Genomic DNA, 20,494 nt, shown 5'->3' with positions numbered 1-20,494 from the left:
AGCTGCACACGTCTCACACCATTACAGAGCCTCCACCAGCTGACATGCTAGGTCCTTCGGCTCATCAGGTTGTCTCCATACCCATACATATCCATCCACTTGATACAACTTGAAACGAGACTCATCCAACCAGGTAACGTTTCCAATCGTCAACAGTCCAATAACGGTGTTGGCAGGCCCAGGCAAGGAGTGAAGCTTTGTGTCCTTCAGTCATCAAGGATTCCTTAAAATGAAGACTGTTTCCAGAAAATGTTACTGCATGCTTCCACAGTATACCTCACAGTAACCTGGCTTCATCTGCCAGAGATGCTGGTCATGTGTGTGTGGGTTGTGTTCGGGGGAGGGGGGGGGTGGAGGAGGGGGGGTGTCTTCTTTGTATACGTGTGAGTGTGGTGTAAGTTTTCAATGAAGGGTTTGTTGGCCAAAAGCTCACTTTCCAACTGTCTTTTTGTTGTGCCTATCTTTGACTCAGCATCTCCGCTATATGGTGAGTAGCAAACAATCCTTTTCTTAATACTGTTACATTCCATTCTGGATTTTACAATGTTTGATTTCACAATGACATAGCAAATCTCATTAAAAGTTAGTCTCCAATCTGGGAAGAAATTATTACCACTTAGCTTTCACCACTTGCAAACATTTGTGTTTCTGAAAAGGAAATCAAGATGCAACATGCATGGGATTTTTACAGTAAACTGTTGTATAGTAAACTGGCTGGATGTAGCATGTTGAATAACACAACATGGTGTTCGAGTCAACATTTGGGTTTGTGACTCCTTTACCTTAGTTTTGTACATTTGAGGAAAATAAGATTACTGGCTGTTTGCTGAACAGACTGATTTTATTTATTTTTCCTGCATATTGTAGTACAATAAGTCTGTTTTCTCTGAAACAATGTATTTAGGGCAGTAATAATTTTCTTGAACTTGAAGTTCCAGTAAAAGTATACACATAAAAAGACAGATGAATAAGAAAGATGACATAGGCAAAATGTTGAAGGAAAAAAATGTATTACAAATGAACCTGTAGGCACAGATGTAAATATGAAGGGCACACAATCACAACCAAATAGGCAAAACTGTCACTTTTTGCATCTGGTATTATATGACATGAACAACCAGAAAATAAATATTCTGCATGATAGTTTCAAGATAAATAAAGAATTTGTATGCTTTAAGAAATAGTCTTATGTGCAATAATCAACAACAACAGTTTGCCAGTGATTGCAGATATGACAAACATATTACAGTACATTCATTTACACTCCTCATGGCTCATGCATTACATTCATGAACATACTGCAACAATGCTCTCTCTCTCTCTCTCTCTCTCTCTCTCTCTCTCTCTCTCTCTCTCTCTCTCTCTGACACACACACACACACACACACACACACACACACACACACACACACACACAAGAAAAATGCACATTCCATTCACTAGCAAAATTTATAGAGCTGCACTCTTTCTTTTACATGAGTTAGTGATACTATCACTTTCTCTGTAATACAGTTCTGGCATGAGTATATGCCAATAACAATGACAAAGTACAAAATAATCATCTGAGTATTAGAAGGGATGATATATGGTGCTGACAAACACACACAAATCCAGGAGAAGAAAAAAAACTGGCCATTTTATTCCCCTGAAGTACCTATTATAAACAGTCACTTGAAACTCTAAAACAATATTCAGTCTGCATCACAATTTCAAGAGTACCACCTTATTGTCACATCTCACGTACACACCAGCAGTCTTCACAGGCAAGAGGAAACATAGTGAAAGTAGTCGAAAGTCCAAATTGTGTGCATAGTATTCTACAGAATTTACACATTTAATTGTTAATATACAAAATTTGTACTGGAATTGTTGATTAGTGCTTCTGATAACAGTTACACATACAAAAAGACTCATTAGCACAGAACAATTAAGCAAAAAAATGTAGATTAGCACACATTTTAAATGCTAAGGAATTAATAAGATTTTGATTACTATTTGTTTAGGGCCATCCAGAGTACTGTTGTTGAAACATAGTAATAAAGTCAGCAAGTCTGCCGAAATATGGTTTTATTTTGTATTTTCTCTATGGTCTCTGAATTAAATTACTTGAATGTGAGCTATCCGTTTTTACATTAAATACACACAAATATTACAGCCCAAAAGTAAAATGGTAATGGAAGGCTTCAGTCCTGAATAAGTCACTAGATATCTAAGGACTTATTGGGATAGACATATCTACATATACAAATATGTGAAAAAGACACCAAAAATATACATTGGCAGTAAGAAAAATTGCTATATGTTCGGAAATGCTAATATTTACACACACAGAAAATACAACAACAAGAATTTATTAAAATGTATTTTCTTTAAAATTAACAATAAATTACTTTCTACAGATTATTTAAATCCCAAACAAATTAGACACAGCAAAAAATTTGGAATAACACCCAGAATATTTTTATGCAATGAAGAATTCAAAATAGAGTTAACAGCTGCAATTTGTGTTTTCGACTACTTTTATTTTACTATCTGCTAATGTTGACAATGTTCCACACGATGTTGTATTTTGCTTTTTATTTTTTTCCACTTTTTAACTTACACACTGATCCTTTCCTTAATATTATGTGAGGCATATCTTCTTGGTCTGCTATTCCCATTTGTATATTTAACAAATATTTGGTGTTTTGTATAAATGCAGTTTACAAACCGTCTGCACAGACGCTGTGGAGACTTATCTGATGTCCAATATGGCTAACACCTCTGGAAAAAAGAAAAAGGAAAATCAGAGACATGAAATAATATGGGATGCAAAGCTATTTTTCATAATCTATCACACATATTGTGGATTCCTTTTTACTTCAATACACGCCTCTTTTAATGGTTCAACAAAATGAATACCAAATCATCTATTGGCCACGCACAGTGTGTGCAATGCTTCATTCACCATTACATTGATTTTCATTTATTAGGGCAATACATTCTCAGAACGTTTCACATTTCTCATCTTTTTCCTGCTTATATCAGAAAGTGTTGTCCGGATGCACATTTCATATTTACTTTTACATTTGGCTCCAATTTTACTACTTGCTATGTATTTACACCAAGTTTTATTATCTATACCTCATCTACCTGTATTTGTTGTGCAGTTATTTATATTTATAGTTTTTGAATATCTTCGATTTTTTCAATACAAAACAGACAGGAAGTTAATGGTAAAGAAAAAGTAACTATATTACATAACGTCTCCAGACTACCATTATTGTTAATTCTAAGGACGATAGCACGTACTTAACAGTGGGTCAGTTCCTCTATTTTCCTACTATTACAACATTCAATCTTTAGAAAGGTTTTTCAGTCATATCTGGTACATGCAATGCAAATTTGCTTTCTGATTCCGGACGTGTTATGAATATTTACTGTTGATTTGTGAACAAACTGATACAGCGTGCAACATCTACACTTATAAATTAAAGTCCCCACATTGTATTTTTCAGTCTGTATGTGAAGGCTAATCTAAGGAACTACTATAGGGATTTTGATACGGCTTTTACTAATAGATAGACTGAGTCATGAGGAATGTTTCAGAATGGTGGAACCTAATATCCCACAGAATTCTACGCAAAGACTCATAGTTGGGTTCAGGTTGGGGCTTTGAGCACGCTAATCCAGAAAATCCATCTAATTTTCTTCAGTCCACAATACAATGGTCCTTGCTTTGAGATCAGTAGCATTATTGTGGATATACAGAAAAGGCACAGATCTGAACTGTACCCAAAGTGTGCTAACATCTAAATGGTTTCAAATGTGCCCCAATTCATTGCTAACCATCAGATCTAATGTTCTCAGTATACCATAGAGGATTGCTGTTGAAAACTTGCAAATGATGTCCTCAGTGCAAATCATGTGGCATTACTAGAGTCATGTACTGAAACTGTCCATGACAATCGGAACATTATAGACAGAAAAAGGTCCAGAATGAAAACGATAATATTTGATGAGCAACAGGGACCATTTCTTTTTTAAAATATGTGAATGAGCATCCTAGTACACAAGATAATGAACCATTCAACACCATGTCTTCCTATGACACATCTATTCTGCTGGAGAAATCATCCCTGTAATGTTTGTAAGGAAGTTCAAATTTATGGGTTAACTTCTCAAAAACCAAAGTAATGTACTTTCAGGCTGGGGGATCAACCTGGAAATGTCAGATTGATCATGTATGTAATAAGCTAATGTCTAGTCTCCATGCTTCAAGGATAGCTGCCCTATATATAAATTCAGAAATCATCTTTAATCTACATTTTAAAACACTTATGCTGTCAGACATTTTATTTCTGTGGGTGGATTGTCGAAGAGTTCTATATCTGCATATTTCACCTCTTTCTGTACCAAAGTTTGGTTCATTAGAGGGTAATGGTGATAATTTTTCCTTCCTAAGTTGTAGTTGCGAATACATTTGTAACTATTGAACTTGATGGATTGTTAATAACAAATTTCATTAATTAATAAAGTGTTGTGAAGCTGTAGTTAACATGCCCCGCTGATTAAGGAGATACCTACAAGATTTACGTTTGTGAAGTCCACACATTATTCTAATTACTTTCTTTTGTGCAATGAATACTTTTCCTATGTGAGAAGTTAGCCCAGAATATTATCCCATAAGACATAAATGAATGAAAATACATTAATTTGTTGACTTCTCTATCCACAAAGTTGCCAGTTATTCTAATGGCAAAAGTTATCAAACTGAAACGTTTTAGCAGGTCTCCTATATGGTTTTCACAGTTGTTCATCAGTATTCACAAATAACAACTTCTTATCCTGTTTATTATTTGTTTGTGATAGACTAGGTTAACAGGAGGTATGATATTTTTGTTAGTATGAAACAAGATGAACTGCATTTTTTCAAAGTTTAAAGCTAGGCCATTGTGGAAAACAATTAAGTAACTTTCATGAACACATCTTTAACTATTTTTCTCTGTTGATTTTTCTTTCATCAGCTTCATAAAAATGCTTGAATCATCTGCAAACAGGATTAATTTCACCTCTTGATTCAGGTAAAATAGCAAATCATCATTATAAAGCAAGAGCAGTAGTTGGGCAATGATTGAACCCTATGGGACTCCCATTGCACATTATGTGGCACACCTTATTGTATTACTCTAGCAGCCTAGGGTAATTTTATGCATTCTGTTTCTTAAATCAGAACTAAATCAACCATTTGCATATTCCACGACTAAGTCCTCTAAAAAAATATTATGACTGACAAAATCAATTTCTTTTACTAAACAGCCACACAAGATCCCAACTGGAGATGTTTTATATTTAAAGATTTTATTGTGTTTTTATTGTGTTTTCAGTAAATGTATAAACAGCTAACCTGGTAGAATGACCATTTTGAAGTCCAAACTGCGACAGGCTAATCAACCCTTTACTACCCAGGTAGGTTAACAGACCTGGTATACAATTGCCTGCTCAAAAATTTTAGGAAGTTGTGTGACATTGGCAAGTAGTTGTTGATATCTATCAAGTCACCCTTTTTATACAGAAGGCTAAAAATGGCACATTTCAATATTTCTGTGAAAATACCCCGAGTTAATGATGCATTTTGTAAGTGACTAAGAACATTACAACTATAGGGCCACAACTTTTTGGGTCTTGTTCAAGATATTATCCGTGTCCTATGAACATGTTCTATTTACAGTCATGATGATGATCTTCTGCAATTCAGATGGTGATGCAAGATTAATTTTTAATTCATTAAATGACATCTGTATTGCTTCTTCAGTGTACTGTTTTGCTTTCTCTTCTGAACTATTTGAATCCATTATCTTGCATAAAAAGCAATTATTAAAAGTATCTGCTAGTCACAAACTGCCCTTTACAACTCTCCCATTCTCTTTAAAACAAATTCTGTCATGTTCTGTGGCATCTTTATCGGCCTCGTTTTGCCAAAATTCCCTATGTATTGATTTTATTTTGATATCTGCTCTGTCAATTTCAGAGATGTGCGTACTCCTGAAGTTTTTACAATGTTTCATAATATGTTGCAGTGTTTCTGGGGCATTACTTGTGTAGTGAGTTTTGTGGGGAGGAACATATCATACACTCATTTACACGGTAACTGAACCAACTTGAGTAACGCCAACCTCTTCATCTATTATCGATCATATCTTGAAAAAATGCGTGCAAATATGCGTATAACATGTTAGTTTTAGTGGTCACAATGCTCAAATTCTAGCAATGAATATTTCAGGACACTCAATTCCCGGCAGAATATGACACATAGTAAGGAATTTCAGTACAAAAAATGTGGAATGTTTTTGTTCTCTCCTAAAGGGTGAAAGTTGGAAAGATGTATATGACTGTAATGATACCAATGAGAAATACAAGTTATTTCAAAAGCAAAAAAAAACTAGAAAATTTTGTCAATATTGTGTAATTCCAAGAATAAAACTAAAGCAAACTCACAAATTATAAGGAAAGAAATGGGCAACAGGCCAGTTAATCACAATAATATAGAGCTGATTATGAATAAAAATAAACTAACTGACCCCAAACATGTGGCTAGTGCTTTCAACAATAATTTCTCCAATATAGCACAGTAGTTAATAAATATACACCTTTACAAACAGCCAGCCAGTCACTCAGATCAAAAAATTCACCCAAACACATTATTTATGTATCTAACAACACCTGAGGGACTGTCAAGAATCATAAAAGAATTACCTAATAAATATTCAGTGGGTGTTGTTGAGATACCAGATGCTATTATCAAACTTCATGCAACATTTATTGTGGAACTGCCAACAGACATAGTAAATTCATCTTTTGAGAGTGGTGTGTTTCTAAATAATCTAAAAACTGCAAAAGTAACATCTTTGCATAAGAAGGGTGCAAAAAGTAATATTATTAATTATAGGCCAGTTTTAGTATTGTCAGACTTCAGCAAAGTTATGGAAAAACTGTTCCTTGGAAGGTTAACAGTTTTCTTGAATAGAGAGAGGCTGATAAGTGACTCCCAACATGGGTTCAGAGCTGGAAAGTCAACTCAGACAGCAAATTTTGCCTTCGTAAATGAAATATTAGAAGCAGTGGATGATAAGCAACATGTATCTGGGATATTTCTGGCTCTAAGTAAAGCCTTCAATGTTATTGATCATGGCATTCTCTTGCGTAAGTCAAGTAATTATTGAGTTAGAGGCCAGTCTGAAAGGTGGCTCCAGTCGTACCTCAGTAAACATCAGAAGATAACAGAAATAAAATACAAAGATAGTGAAACACAAAAAATTTCTAGTTTTTACAGTGATGAGGAGAAAATCAAGTATGGAGTCCCACAAGGGTCAGTTCTGGGATCTGTACTATTTCTGCTGTATATGAATGACTTGGCTAGTAAAATACGCAATGGAACCACTGTACTCTTTGCAGATGACACTAACATTCTAATTAAATTACAGAATGAGGAAAATCTGCAAGAGACTGCAATATCAGTTAAGCGTACCTCAATGCACTGGTTGAGGACCAATAGGCTCATAATAAATTCTGAAAAACTGTGGCAGTTAACTTCCACACCACACAAAACCTCCATCCTGTAAACCTTGTTTTCATTATCAAAGGAGAAAATGTGTCTAAGGTCAGTGGTACAAAATTTCTAGGCACTCATGTTCAGGCAGATCTGAAGTGGGAGGTGCACCTAAACAGTCGCTACTTATGTATGGAATAATTTTTTGGGGGAATTCCACAAATTCTACAAAAACATTTAAAATACAGAAAAAGATTATCAGGGTAAGAAAAGGCTAAATGCAAGGATTCCTGTAGACCCCTTTTTAAAACTCTCAAAATACTGTTGCTGCCTTGCTTGTATATACAGGGTGTACATAAAGTCCGGGAACACTTTCAATTATTTATTGCACAAGAACCAAACATTGTATGACATAATATATACGTCATTTCAAAGAGAAACCGTGAAAGTTTTTTTTTTTTTTTTCATGTATACTGCCACAGCGTAGTTTGGTAATTTGCCAATAGTAAGCACTAGTCACAAACAGGGCGAGTTCAGTTGTGGACCGAGCATTCTCTGTGTTGGAGTTCGACAAAAACAAGTGTGCTACAGCTGTTCAACAGAAGTTTAGAACCAAGTACGGTAAGAAGCCACCAACAAGGAAGGCCGATTAGCACTGGCACAACAAATTTGTTAGAACAGGTTGCTTGTGGCCGGCAAAGAGGACCGGACATCCCAGTGTGGGTGAAGTAAATGTGGAGTGGATATGAGAGACATTCATGAGGAGTCCAAAGAAATTGGTGCATCACGCATCTCGTGAACTCAAAATGGCTCCATTGACAGAAGCTGTCTATGAAACCATTCAAACTGGAGCTAGCGCAGAAGCTCAATGATGACGACAAAGACAAGCGTTCTCTATTTTGTTCACAGTTGCAACAACTGAATGAGGATGGGGATGGCATTGTTCATCACTTAATTTTTAATGAAGAAGCAATTTTTCACACTAATGGGAAAGTGAACAGGCATAATTGTGAATCTGGGGTACAAAGGATCCACACAAATGCACTGAATTTGAGCGTGATTCCCCAAAGGTAAATGTTTTTTGTGCCTTGTCATGTCGAAAGCTCTACAGGCCATAGCTCTTCACCGCCATAGCTCTTCACCGACAGCACTGTCACTGGATATTCCTACTTGGGACGTGTTGCAGCACTGGCTGATTTTTACCAAATTTTTTATATAGTTTACGTTGTGCTTATCATGTTGTCTCACTTAGTAACTGCTATTATCACATGTACAAGCAATTTAGTACACTACGTTGTAAATTAACTAGGTTTACCACTGTCCTATATCATATGTACAAACAATGTACTAAAATGATTCTTGGACAAATAAACAAATATAGAGTCTTTGTGTTACAGAATATGATTCTGACGATAGTAGCTGAAGTCAAAAAGAGAATCTAATGTAACAGTCTATTTTTAAATGTTTGTATTGTGACTGTATATACAGTATTGATTTCCAAAACCACAACAGTGAAAGGGGACAGAAAAATAACTAGCACAAATATGGAATTTTGTGGTTATAATACAAGGAATAAGGAATATTTTAACTTAGCCACAGAAGACTTAGATTAATGGATAGAAGTCCATGTATCAAAGGTGCCATGTACTGCAACTCCTTACCCAGTGAGCTCATAAATTTAAGAGATACCTCATGATAAGGTTTATAGTTAAGTGGAAGCAAGGTTAAGGGTGACTCAATGAATATACTTTCTTCCAAATGCCACAAACCCATTTTGCCTCATACTAAAGCATTTTTGTTGTAGGTCAGATGTCTACGCAAACAATACAACTAACACAACGGCATTGTTCAAAATGCTTGCTCTATTCTACTGCCTCATTACACTTCAGAATGATCTCACTTTTCCTTGAGTGCGTCTGACCATATGCTTGGTGTAACATGTAATATGCTGGCCAGCATATGGAAGACAAATTTTGTTCAGTTCAATAGCTAATGAGGGCTACATCGCATCAGTGATGAGCTTTATGACATATTTCAGAGGTGTAGTTCTCCAAAATATAGGTGTTTCCATCAAAGATACCTACAATGTAATGTTAATGAAGTACCTGCTGAAGCAGAAGACCTGGGGAACTGTTTATCATGAGGATGGCACTGAGGGAAAAACAAAAATATCTGTTGATTATCTGTGTCATTGTTTTAACAGTGCCTTTCCTCTCAAAAGACATATAGAAAAGCCATTCAGAAGTGATGGGTACAAAAGATGAATCACGAAGGGAATAATCGTCTTTTGTGCAACCAAGAATTAACTTTATATAGAATGTACTGTACTGTACAAAACAAAACAAAACAAACTGTGGTCCAAATTTCCAAAGATACTTTAAAAAGTATAAAAAAAACTCCTCAGTAAGGTTCTTAATATATGCAATCATCAAACTACCAGTTTATTGTGTTGTTGAAACTTCCTGGCAGATTAAAACTGTGTGCCGGACTGAGACTCGAACTCGGGACCTTTGCCTTTCGCGGGCAAGTGCTCTACCAACTGAGCTACCCAAGCATGACTCACGCCCCGTCCTCACCACTTTACTTCTGCCAGTACCTTGTCTCCTACCTTCCAAACTTTACAGTGTTGTTGTTGTTGTTGTGGTGGTGGTCTTCAATCTGAAGGCTGGTTTAATGCAGCTCTCCATGCTATTCTATCCTGTGTGAGCCTCGTCATCTCCAAATAACCATTGCAACCTACATTCTTCTCAATCTGCTTCCTGTATTCATCTCTTGGTCTCTCTCGACTATTTTCACACCCCGCACTTCCCTCCAATACTAAATTGGTGATCCCTTGATGTCTCAGAATGTGAACCAACAACCAATCTCTTTTTGTAGTCAAGTTGGGCCACAAATTCCTTGTCTCCCTAATTCTATTTATTACCTCATCATCAGTTACGTAATCTACCCATCTAACCTTCAACATTCTTCTGTAGCACCACATTTCAAAAGCTTCCCCTCCTTTTTTGTCTAAACTGTTCATTGTCTATGTTTCATTCCATACATGGCTACAGTCCAGACAAATACTTTCAGAAAAGACTTCAACATTTAACTCTATATTATATGTTAACAAATTTCTCTTCTTCAGAAATACTTTTCTTGCCACTGCCAGTCTACATTTTATGTCCTCATTTAAGCCATCATCAGTTCTTTTGCTGCCCAGATAGCAAAATTCATCTACTACTTTAAATGTGTCATTTCCTAATTTTGCCTTTGCTGATGTTCATTCTATATCCTCCTTTCAAGACAATGGCCATTCCGTTCAACTGCTCTTCCAAGTCCTTTGCTGTCTACAACAGAATTTCAGTGTCATTACCTTAAAGTTTTTATTTCTTTTCCCTGAAATTTAATTCCTACTTCAAATTTTTCTTTAGTTTTCTTCACTGCTTGTTCAGTGTAGAGGTTGCATAAGATAACTTGTAAGTTCAGTATTGCCTCAATTGTTCCTGAATTTCTTCAGAATCCAAAATGATCTTCTCCAAGGTCAGCTTCTACCAGATTTTCCATTCTTCTGTAAAGAATTTGTGTTAGTAGTTTGCAAGCATCACTTAATACAGTTTGGTAATTTTCACACCTGTCAGCAACTGCTTTCTTTGGAAATGGAATTATTACATTCTTCTTGAAGTGTGAGCATATTTTGCCTCTCTCATACATCTTGGCCACTAGATGTAGAGTTTTGTCATGGCTGGCTCTTCCAAGACTATTAGTAGTTCTAACAGAATATGTCTACTCACGGGCCCTTGTTTTGACTTAGATCTTTCAGAGCTCTGTCAATTTCTTCTCTTAGTATCATATGTCCCACCTCATCTTCATCTTCGTACACTTCCCTTTCTACAATATTGTCTTCAAGTTTATCTCTGTTGTATATACCCTCTACACACCCCTTCCACCTTTCTGCTTTCCCTTCTTTGCTTAGGATTAGTTTTCCATCTGAGCTCTTGATATTAAAACAGCTGCTTTCTTTTCCCCAAAGGCCTCTTTAATTTTCCTGCAAGCAGTATCTATCATTCCCCTAGTGAAATATGCTTCTAAATCCTTACATGTGTCCTCTAGCCATTCCTGCTTAGCCACTGTGTACTTCCTGTCATCTCATTTTTCAATTTTCTTCTTTCATCAGTTAAATTCGGTGTCTGTTATGTTATCCAAGGATTTCTATTAGGTCTTGTCTTTTTACCTATTTGATCCTCTGCTGCCTCCACTATTTCATCTCTCAGAGCTACCCATCCCTCTTCTACAATATTTTTTCCCCTGTTCTAGTCAACCATTGCCTAATGCTCCCTCTGAAAGTCTCAGCAACCTCCAATTCTTTCACTCATCCAGGTCCCATTCTTTAATTTCCTGTTTTTTCCCCAATTTCTTCAGTTTTAATCTACAGTTCATAACCAATAAATTGTGGTCGGAGACCACATCTGCTCCTGGCAATGTCTTACAATTTAAAATCTATTTCCTAAATCTCTGTCTAACCACTATATAATCAATCTGAAACCTTCCAGTGTCTCCAGGTCTCTGCCACGTATATTACCTTCTTTTATGATTCCCAAACCAAGTGTTAATGATGATTAAATTATGCTCAGTGCAAAATTCTACTGGATGGCTTCCTCTTTCATTCCTCTCCCCAAATCCATATTCACCTACTATTTACCTTTTCATACTTTTCCTCCTATTAAATTCCATCACTATTTAATTTTCATCTCATTTAATTATCTGAATAATTTATTCTATTTCCTCACACATTTCTTCACTCTCTTCATCACCTGCTGAGGTAGTTGACATATAAACTTGTACTGCTGTCATAGATATTGGCTTTAAGTCTGTCTTGGTTACGATGATGTTTCACAATGCTGTTCATAGTAGCTAACCTGCATTTCTACTTTATTATTCATCATTAAACCCACTCCTGCATTATCCCTATTTGATTTTGTATTTATAGCCCTGTATTCACTTTACCAGAAGTTCAGTTCCTCCTGCCACAGAACTTCACTAATTCCCACTGCATCTAACATCAACCAGCCAATTCCTCTTTTTAATTTTCTAACCAATTAAGGGCTCTAACATGCCCCTGTCTGATTCATAGGACACCAGTTTTGTTTCCCCTGGTGACGACACCCTCCTGAGCAGTCCCTGCCCAGAGATCTGAATGTGGGACTATTTTACCTCTGGAATATTTTACCCAAGAAGACTCCATAATCATTTAACCATATAGTAGAGCTGCAGGCCCTCAGGATTATGGCTGTAGTTTCACTCTTGCTTTTTCTGCTGTTCACTGCACCAGCACAGCAAGACCGCTTTTGATTGATGTTACGAGGCGGAAATTTTCACATCTGTATGTAACGCAATAAACAGCTCAACCAAATATTGTTTCTCAGAAGTACTAAAGACCTCAAGAATAATTCTAGTTTCATGGAGGTATGTTCCATTTTGCTATTAAATGAAAGGCAGTTTGTTTTTCGCCATACACATTTCACTTCTTTTATTTATAAAGCATATTTAGTGGCCTGTAACTGTATATGAGAAATGCGTTATGTAGTAGTTAAAGATAGATTGCTACTTAACTTAAAGAAGGAATGTCTAGTTGCAGACTTCTCGGGCTGGAATGCAACATCACATGGGATGGAGGGGGTGGGGAAGGGGAAGGGCTAGTAGTATAAGGGTGGGAGAGAGATGAACACTGTCTGGTGGAATATTCAGGGAGTGGACTGCCAACATTGGCAGCGCCACAAGGTTGTGGGGCAGGGAGGTGGGGAAAAGAGGAACAAAATAGGAGAGGAATGGGGAAAAGACAGGCATAGGCATTGGTAGAGGTCTGCAAATAAACAGGGTGGGAGATGAGAAGGGGGAGGAGATGATAGGACAGAGGGGGTGGAAACTGTTGGGTGGAGTGTGTGGGGACACTGTTACTGTAGGCCGAATCCAGGTTTAATCCCCATACCCTCCACCCAACAGGTTCCACTCCCTCTGTCGTGTCATCTCCTCCCCATTCTCGTCCCCCACCCTGTTTATTTGCAGCCCTCTGCCAATACATCTGTCAGTATTTCCCTGCTTCTCTCATTTTTTGTCTCCACCCCCCCCCCCCCCCCCCCAATCTCCCTGCCCCACACATCCTGATGCTGCCACTCATACGCTATTATCACTATCACTATCCCTATCCCTATCCCTTCCCCTTCTTTACACCCTCCAGATTGCTGCTTGCATCCCAAATGATGTTGGATTCCAGCTTGACATGCTGGAGTTCGTGGTAATGTATGCGTAAGGTGTGCTTGCTTGCTTGCTAGAGAGAGAGAGAGAGAGAGAGAGAGAGAGTGTGTTCAATTTAGCATCATGAAACCTGTGCTGCAAAAGTGGTATCTAACCTGAAAAATAAGAGAAAAATATGTGAAAATGTAATATTGTAACACAGTAACATACTTGCAACTACTATATAATGCATTTCTTATATATTATATAAAAGAAAATATGTATTACAGGTCACTGAAGATGCTTTATAAATTAAAAAAAGTGAAATGCGTATGGCAAAAATACAAACTGCCTTCCATTTAGTTCAAAAGACAGAAAATATCTCCACAAATTTTGAAGCAACTAATGAACATAGGAATATGGAAAGTGATGATAATTTTAGTTTTCAAGAAAGGGGACAATCATGCTGTGAACAATTGCTGTCCCATTTCCATACTCCCTGTTATATCTAAGATAACTGTGAAAGCCATATACAATCAAACAACAGCACTTCTTGATAAAATGAAATCATTTACCAAACACTAGTTTGGATTTACAAAAAAAATTGAACTATCAATGATGCACTTTTTAAGTCTTACTGTCTGACTTCTTAAAGCCTTCAATGATAAAAGAATTTTCCTCTGGAATTTTCTTTGACCCAGGTGATGCTTTTGGTGTCTTTGATCACTCACTGTAGCTTCAGAAAACAGAATTGTACAGCAAATCAATGGTTGTGAGCATGAAATAGTGGGCAAAAGTTTTTTGAAAATAAATAATAATTAAAGAACTGCTAAATTATTTTTAAAGTTACATCTATGAAAACTGACATTTGATTTCTGATTTAGAAATAAAAAATATGTTAAATTACATATATTCAGAGACTTTGAAAATTCAACCCCTAAGGGGGTGAAATAGGGGATGAAACGTTTTATGAAAAAATAGCCTTAATTATTGTTAGAAGTTTGTAAGGTGTTGCAATTTATAAACTAAATCAAAGAAAGCTATCTAACAGGCACCAAGACAAATTGGCTTTGTCAGAATTGCATAGAAAAAGAAACAGATCTTTAATACATTTTTTTGGTAGGCCTAATATGTGTGTATCCAGATCCCGCTCCAGCTACTGCTGGGTCTGGGTGCTGACGCGTCCTCTCCATTTGGCTCGGTCCTCCCTCCACTTTTCTTCCTCTACTTGCTGCCAGGTCCCACCACTCCTTTCCACAGATAGTCTCACTCCCATTTTCCACTGTGTTTTTTGGTGCCCTCTAAGTCTTTTTCCATCCATCTTCAGTTCTTCCATAATTTTGGGAAGTCTCTCTACACCCATCCTCTTAACATGCCTGTACAACCTTAATCTCTTTTTTTTTTATTTCCCCTGCTTGCAGTCTTCTCCAGTCCCTTTCTGTCATTGTCCATGTTTCTCTTCCATAGGTGACAATAGGGAAGTAATAACTCTTATAAATAAGGAGTTTTGCTTATTCTGAAACTTCGTTATTCCAGATCAGGTGTTTTATTGTTTGGTAGAAATTGCCTCCCTTCTGTAACCTCCTATTAATTTCGTTGGTTATTCTTGTATCACTAGATATTTCACTCCAGAAATAAGTGAAAATGTCTACCACTTTGTGGTTTTCTCCATTCAAAGTAATATTTCCGTTGATCCCTTTGTCTCTTCCCGAATACCATTACTTGACTCTTATCTTTATTTATTTTTAATCCATACCTTTTCATTATTTCCTTCCATGCATCAAGTGTAACTATACATCTACCTCTGTATCACCTCATATTACCATATCATCTGCAAAAATCATCTTTTCATCTTTTTCTTCTTGAACTGCCCTCTTCATTTCCTCCATCACCATATTAAAAAGTGCAGGAGATATAATACTTCCTTGTTTAAGTCCTTGTCTTATTTTGAAGTATTCAGTGTTCCCCAATGGTATTCTAATCCTACAATTGTGTCCACTGTACACTGTCTTATAGAATGTATCCATTCTATTCTATAAAAACTATTATCACCCTTTTTTTATAGTCCCAACTTTTTTTCCATCAGCTGGCGGACAGAAAATGTCGGGTCGATCATGCTTCTTCGTTTCCTAAACCCATGCTGTCCTTCACCCAGCTCCTTTTCTATCTTTTCACTTATTCGATTTTGTAAAATTCTTTCAAAAATCTTGGCTGTATGAATCGTAAGGGTTAGTCCACTGTAGTTTTTACAAAGCCTTTTATTGCCTTTTTTGAAGATTGGGAACAATGTCTCCTCTTCTAAAATCATCAGGTATTGTACTGTTTCTCCACACACTGGACAGTACTCTATACAGCCACTGCATTCCCACTGGACCTGCTGTTCTTATCATATCCACTGATACTTCATCAGGTCCTGGAGCTTTCCCCTCATTCATCTGCTTCACAGCTGTTTCCATTACTTCCCTTGTAATTTGTCCTAATTCTGCTTCCCAACTTCTCTCAATTTCTCCATTATTTGTTGTTTCCTCGTGTACCTGCTCCTCAGCATTTAACAGTTTCTTAAAATGTTCTCTCCAGAGATCTTTTATATTCCATGGATCTTCAATCACAGTAGCATCCTCTGTTTCCATCTTTACTGGTACTTCAGAAGCCTTCCTTTTATTTTTCATCATTTTATAGAACATTTTCTTATTACTGTTCATATCTTCTTCAAGTTCTTTTGTAAACTCTTCCCATGCCTTTTTCTTTGCTGTTTCCACTATTTCTTTGCACTTCTTCTTTTCCTCTATATATCTTTTATGGTCCTCGTCATTTTTAGTTCTCCACCACTTTCTCCATGCTCCATTTTTTCTTCTAACTGCTTGGATTGTGGTATCATCCCACCAACCTCTATGTCTTACTTTTTCCTTTCCAGATGTTCCACCACATACTTTTTGTGCTGCTTCGACTAAATTGTCTTTGAATACACTCCATTCTTTTTCTACATCGCAGAAAACGTCTTTTGGAAATTTTTGTATGATTAATTCTCTATACTTTTCAGCACTTTCACTCTCCTTCAGTTTCCAATCCCGTACCCTCATCATTTTCTTCTGGTTTCTAATTTTTCACACAGTGATTCATTTTCCGTTGTCCCACCAGTAATCCATGGTCTCAATCTGCCATCATACTTGGAATTACCTTCACATCTGTTACTTTCTCTCCCCATTCCTTATGTACTAGAATTTAATCAATTAAACTCTTGATTCTTCCATCTCAACTGTATCTGGTGATAACATGACTTTCTCTCTTCATAAACCGGTTGCTTGCTATTTTAATTCCATTCCTCTGGCACAAATCCAGGAGTCTTTCCCCTTCTTCATTTCTGTCTCCATATCCAAAACATCCGAATACTTGCTCAAATCCCTTTCTGTCTTTGCCTACCTGTGCATTAAAATCTCCTATCACTATATTAGCACACTCCATAGTGATAGGAGATTTTGATGCACAGGTAGGCAAAGACAGAAAGGTTCTGATATATGTATAAGTCCTAATATATGTTTATAAAACTAGTTTTGTTGAAATTAACAAACTAACTAATCATTACTGCCAAAATAAATACAACATTTAAATGCAATTCCACGTACAGAAATATCCATCTGAAATGAGATAATTAAGTACCCACTGTTAGACTAATGCTAATACCCGCAGAATCCCTTATCCGATTTGTCTTTATATTTTTTTCTTAACTTTCTATATGACACTAAATCAAACCCACTGGAACTCTTTAATTGTGGAAAGACTAGCAGCCAGAAACAAAGTGGATTGATAGTCACTCCAATGGAACCACAACAGAAAGAAACTATTAAAATGGTCACACTTATGCATTCGTAATCCTCAGGCAATCCTGTGACGAACACCCAAGATAGTGTGCCATTGTATTACAAACTCAACAACAGTATGTGCGTCCCTTTCTGGGGAGCTACACACACGAAAATATTCCTTGTGCAAAAAAGAATAAAAGAAATAATAAAGAAAATACTAATGTGATCAGCTACAAAAAATTTTTTTAAAGAACATTATATTGCCAAGCCTCTGTATGTATATTCTTGAAACTGTCTCTTTTGAGGGGAAAAATTGTTTAGTCTACTTACAACTGACAGAGAAATCCACAAGTAGTACACACAAACCAAGGTAAACATTCATCTGGTGAGCCAAAGATTGAGCATAGTTGCTCTTGGTCATCTAGTGGTAAAGCTTGTGCCAGGAAATTGAGAGGTTACAGGATCAAATCCCATTCATACTGTGGAAATTTTCAGTCTGACTCTAATCTAGCTTTCCCCTCCCAACAATGTGTGGGACTACCATGAATGACACAAGGTTAGGATTCCATGTTAAATTGCAGGTCCCTCTTCTCCATATGTAAAACTGGTGTAGATTAGGGGCATGAACATCACTGAAGTGGTGTCAGTCATAAGACTTGCACCTTGCCCTTGAACCTCTCAGAATAATTATTAACAAGCCAATTAATAAAATAACAGCAATACTTTTAGGACAAAAAAGGAATTGCTAGGTGCAATACACTTTTTTATTCTGTTGATGAGTACCTGAAGGCAAATTTGCATTAACTATATGGTCTCATCCCCCCCCCCCCCAAATATAAATATTTAAACCATTTCCTAAATATATTATGTATGACACATACACACAGTCATCAACAGTATGCACACTACTGCAACAGTGCATTTAATTTGCAGTTGCCTTGCATCTTGCACAGTTGTTTCACTGTAAAGTGCCAAGATCAAATAAAGTCATAATATGCATGTGTTGATATTTATCATACTCTATGAATGTACTAACATGCATTCTTTATATTTATTTACGTTAACAATGCCTTTGTGTGTTTTGTCATTTCTGTATCCATAGCCATTGTTTTTGGCACAACAGATGTGTAGAATTTTAATGTCTATTTTACTGTAAAAAGAACTTTAACATTACAAATATCAAACTTTTTTTATTGTTGCAAATGCCATTCCAATACGAAAATCTTTTTACTCTGTAACTAAGATTTTGATGTCATCACAATTTGAGAAGTACCTGCAATGAAAAAATAGCTGGAATGTGTTTGTCTACTGGCTAAATTTAGAAAAAATATATTTGTTAGGAAACTGCACAAATCAGTCATGTCAATAACAATTCATAGCTCAAAAGCCTGCCAGTGAGGGGTGAGATGGAGAGCAAAGTAATGGTATTTCTCACCAAACACACTGTGAGGAACCTACATCCTCACATCATAGATCTTCATTATTTTTTGCCATTTTCTTTATTAAGGATATTCTTTTCTGTTGCACCATACATTATTAGGTATTAGTAAGTCATATAGCAACAGCTGGTTAAGCTATGCCCAGTACTAAATAATAATCTCTGCCTCTGCCTGTCAATAAGGGCTCATGATTTGTCATTATCTGCAAATGCTGGGCATAAAATTTAGTTGTTGTTGTTCAATAACATTCATGACACTGGATCAATCAAAATAGAGGAATGTTGCGATGGTGGTTTTAAAATGCTTCAAGTGTTTTACTTTGTCTCCCCCTCCCAATGGAACACACTGCACAGAAGATTAATACAGTCATATGAAACTGTCAAGAAAGTCTCTCTGTGGGATGTTCAACTCCTGTATCACATTTGCACCTTCTTCAGTCTTGGCAAACCATCAGAACCCATTTTTCACTTTGCTCCTTTACAGTAGGTTTTTATTGATGACACCAAGTCTTGTCACCTATGATGATTTTTTTTTTTTTCCAAAAAAGAATTGTTCACATTTTGAATTTCAGTCAAGAAGTGTTATGCAGCCATGCTTCATCATTTTTGTTTGGGAGTCAAGGCGTACGGGACAAACTTTGCACAAAATTTTCTGTTCGTCAAAACATCCTGGAGAATGTCTTGGAGTCTTTATTTAGAAATGCTGCTCTATTGCCATTTGTGACACAACAATGTTGACACAATACAGTCACATGTCCACTATTTAGCACTGCCTGCTCACAGTTGATTTGTTGAATGTGCACTTGGTATTTATAATTGTTAGTTCAGGTTGTCAGATTCACTGACATCACTTATACACAAGGAATAAAATTGATCTTGGAACTTTTTGGAAAGGCGATGTTTGTTATAATGAATTATAATGTTGCAGACAACGTGTTCAATATTAGATTATTCATTCCCGTTAGGATTTTTGGCTGCATTGAAGAATTACAGGACTTTTTTTCTAAAATCTGATATAATTTTATCTGGTTTTATTTTACACCATTAACTTATTTTTACAAGTTAAAGGTTTAATGTGAGGGTATGTGCAAATAAAAACACAAGTGATCATGTTTTTGACTTTAAAATACTGTATGCCTCATGTGGCAGCACATGGCACACATTGACAGATATATTTTCAGAAATACCACGATGTTAAGAAAACTGTGACAATTATTGTACCACTGAAATCTTTTGAAGTCCATAACACTTACAATTTTAAAGGAATTGCATTCTAAGTAGCATGTCCAAGGTCATAGATTTAACTAAGTTCCTAGGGATTGCAATTAAAAACAGCTTAAAATGAGAACACCACATCGAAAATGTTGGGTGGAAGGTGAACCAAACATTGCATTTTATTGGCAAAACACTTACAATGTGCAACATATCTGCTAAAGAGAGTGCGTGCCTACACTATGCTTGTCTGTCCTCTTCTGAAGTATTGCTGTGCAGTACGAGATCCTTACCAGATAGGAT

General features: G+C 36.4%; 1 protein-coding gene across 4 annotated transcripts in view; it reads right to left on the bottom strand.

Annotated features, from left to right (window-relative positions):
- Window positions 1-820: 820 nt before the first annotated feature.
- The window catches only part of LOC124605803 (Ca(2+)/calmodulin-responsive adenylate cyclase), a 353,810-nt gene continuing 334,136 nt past the window's right edge, over window positions 821-20,494 (bottom strand). For all 4 annotated transcript variants that reach the window (XM_047137705.1, XM_047137704.1, XM_047137702.1 and 1 more), the window contains one exon: window positions 821-2,763. The gene's annotated coding sequence lies outside the window, so the exon portion shown is untranslated. The remainder of the gene's footprint in view (window positions 2,764-20,494) is intronic.

This window comes from Schistocerca americana, chromosome 3 (assembly GCF_021461395.2).
Source record: "Schistocerca americana isolate TAMUIC-IGC-003095 chromosome 3, iqSchAmer2.1, whole genome shotgun sequence".
NCBI lineage: Eukaryota > Metazoa > Arthropoda > Insecta > Orthoptera > Acrididae > Schistocerca > Schistocerca americana.
The sequence above is the reverse complement of the archived record's forward strand: the minus strand, read 5'-3'. Positions and strand labels throughout refer to the sequence as shown.